General features: G+C 62.0%; 1 non-coding gene across 1 annotated transcript; it reads left to right on the forward strand.

The window, feature by feature from the left end:
- The first annotated feature begins 1,546 nt into the window (after window positions 1-1,546).
- On the forward strand, window positions 1,547-1,665 carry LOC131873380 (5S ribosomal RNA). The gene has a single exon (XR_009371340.1). It is a non-coding gene; the product is annotated as a 5S ribosomal RNA (ribosomal RNA).
- The last annotated feature ends 1,464 nt before the right edge of the window (window positions 1,666-3,129 follow it).

The following is a 3,129-nucleotide window of genomic DNA, read 5'->3' on the forward strand; positions in this document are numbered from 1 at the left end:
CCAGCCAAGGTGCTCACCCCGGCGAAGGTGCACGCGAGGTGCGCACCCGGGGCAAACCGGGCTCGGACTTCGTGCACGCCGCACCTTGGAGCACACATCGGAGCGCTCCCGGGTTCGCACCAGCATTGCGCACCTTTGATGCGCTGCCTTCACTAATTTCCAGAAAAGGCAAAAAAAAGAAAAAAATGAGATTTTAAAATTTCCGTTTTGAAAGATAGTGAAAAAAACGGAACGCGGGTGCCATCTTGAGCCCGCCCTGGTGTGCAGCCCAGGCAAGTTGTGCGCACCAAGGCACCCACCCTGGCCAAGGTGGGTCACGGGGTGGGTCCTAGGGTGGGTAACGGGGTGGGTACTAAGGTGCGTGCCAAGGTGGGTCATAGGGTGGGTGCCAAGGTGGGCACCAGGGTGGGTGTGCACCAACCCTAGCCAGGGTAGGTCACGGGGTGGTTGTCGGGGTGGGCGTCAAGGAGCCAAGGTGGGTGGCAAGTAGCCAAGTTGCGTGCCAAGGTGGGTGTCGGGGTGGGTGCCAAGGATCCAAGGTGGGTGCCAAGGAACCAAGGTGGGTGTCTGGGTGGGTGCCGAGGTGGGAGCCAGGGTGGGTCCCAAGGTGAGTGCAAAGGTGGGTGCCAGGGTCAAGGTGAGTGCCAATGTGGGTTCCAAGGTGCCAGGGTCAGGGTGAGTGCCAATGTGGGTTCAAAGGTGCTAAGTTGGGTGCGAGGTTGGGTGCGAGGGTGGGTGGGTGCCAAGGTGTGCTAGGTGGAAGCCCGGGTGGGTCGGCATCCCATGGGTGTCGAGTTGGGTGCCTGATGGGTGCTTCTTGTCAAGTTTTAGTCGTCGGGACTCATTTCGAGCCTTAGAGGTCGTTTCTTGTCCGGTTGCCCTGTCTTCGACCTGGGAACCCAATTTTGGTCCTCGGGTCCCATTTTTTTTTGTCTCGCATCCCACTTTTGGCCTGTGGCCTTTTCGGGGTCGATTCTCGTTTTGGGCATCAGAGCATGTTTCTTCTCCTAAAACCCAATATTTGTTTATTAAGTCTCGGAACACATTTTTGTTCTCGTGGACCCATCATGGGTCTTGGAACGCATTTGTGGTCCTTGGGTCCCATTTTGCATCCCGAAACTTGTGTTTTGGTGCTTGATCCCTATTTTGGGTGCCCACCTTGCACCAAGTGCGCACCCGGGGCAAACCGAGCGCCTTGGTGCACCGGGGCAAGATCGAGCGTGCACCCGAGGCGCCCCGAACATGCACCAAGGTGCACTCGGCCCACATGTGAGCGCAGGTCGTTGCGCCCGAGGTGGTGTGTGGGCACCGCGTTGCAGACGGGACACTGCACGCACACGACGCCCCCTACAGGTGCACGCACGTAGGCCGGGCCGGGTGCACACCCGACGCCCTAGCAAGGTGCGCGCACCCGGGCAGGGCTCACACTTGGCGAACGGGGCGCACTTCGCGAGGGAGGGTGTGCACCTCGACGGGGGTGGGTGGCCGGGGTGGATTCGCACGTGGGTCGCGGTTTGCTAAGTACACACTGCGACAAGCTCATAACGGGTGCGATCATACCAGCGTTAGTGCACCGGATCCCATCAGAACTCCGCAGTTAAGCGCGCTTGGGCCGAAGTAGTACTGGGATGGGTGACCTCCCGGGAAGTCCCGGTGTTGCACCCTTTTTTAGTTTTTCGCCGGGCATCGCAATGCTATTTGAATAAACCTTTTGCCCGTTTGCGTTCTCGTCGGGGCCGGGCCGGGCCGGGGTGCGCTGCCCGCACTACCGCGCGCGCGGGGGCGACACCGAGCGCGCACCCGAGGCGCCCCGAGCACACAGGCCACGGTGCAACCCGGGCGTTGTGCGCGCACCCCGGTGCGCCCGAGGTGCTGCGCGCGCACCCAGGTGAAATCGGTGTGCACCTCGGCCAGTGCGCGCTCGGTCGAGTCGCGCACGTTGGCCAAGGTGCACGGTGATGTTTCTTACTCTAAGGTTCCGCACCAGACGCCCGGGACAGGTGAGCGAAGCTGGGCGGGGCCGGGTGCGCGGCCGGGGCAGGTGCACGCAGCTGGAGAGAGCTTTGGAGCACACTTCGGAGCGCACCAATGATGCGCTCCATTCAAAAGTTTCCTGAAAAGGCAAAAAAAGTTGAGATTATAGAATTTCCCACTTGAGAGATTGTAAAAAAAAAAAATTTAAAATGAAGGAAACGCGGGTGCCAAGGTGTGCGCAGCCCAGCCAAGGTGTGCGCACCAAGGCGCCCACCCTGGCGAAGGTGCACGCAAGGTGCGCACCCGAGGCAAACCGGACAATTAACCCAACTTTCGACTTCGCGCGCACCTTGGAGCGCACTTCGGAGCGCTCCTTGGTGCGCACCAATCTTGGGCACCTCGGAGTGCACCATGGCGCCCACCAAGGTGCGCACCCGGGGCAAACCGAGCTCCGACTTCGTGCGCACCTTGGAGCGCACGAAAGGTGCGCACCATGGCGCCCACCAAGGTGCGCAGCCCAGCCAAGGCGTGCGCATCAAGGTGCGCACCCTGGCGAAGGTGCGCACCCGGGGCAAACCGAGCTCCGACTTCGTGCGCACCTTGGAGCGCACAAAAGGTGCGCAACCCAGCCAAGGTGTGCGCACCCCGGTCAAACCGAGCTCCGAATCGTGCGCACCAGAGGTGCACGCCATCGTGCGCACCTTGGAGCACACTTCGGAGCCCTCCTTGGTGCGCGCCGATGTTGCGCACCTCGGAGCGCACCCGGGGAAAACAATGCAATTAACCCGACTTTCGACTTCGTGGGCACCTCGGAGCGCTCTCGGGTTCGCACCTCGGAGCACACCGAGGTGCGCACCTTTGATGCGCTGCCTTCACCAATTTCCAGAAAAGGCAAGAAAACATTGAGAAGGTGTGCGCACCGAGGTGCCCACCCTGGCGAAGGTGCACGCGAGGTGCGCACCCGGGGCAAACCGGGCTCCGACTTCGTGCACGCCGCACCTTGGAGCACACTTCGGAGCGCTCCTTGGTGCGCACCAGGGCGCGCAACCCAGCCGAGGTGCCCACCCCGGCGAAGGTGCACGCGAGGTGCGCACCCGGGGCAAACCGGGCTCCGACTTCGTGCACGCCATGGTGCCCACCGCGGCGAAGGTGCAC

Source organism: Cryptomeria japonica, unplaced genomic scaffold (genome assembly GCF_030272615.1).
Source record: "Cryptomeria japonica unplaced genomic scaffold, Sugi_1.0 HiC_scaffold_1623, whole genome shotgun sequence".
Lineage (NCBI taxonomy): Eukaryota > Viridiplantae > Streptophyta > Pinopsida > Cupressales > Cupressaceae > Cryptomeria > Cryptomeria japonica.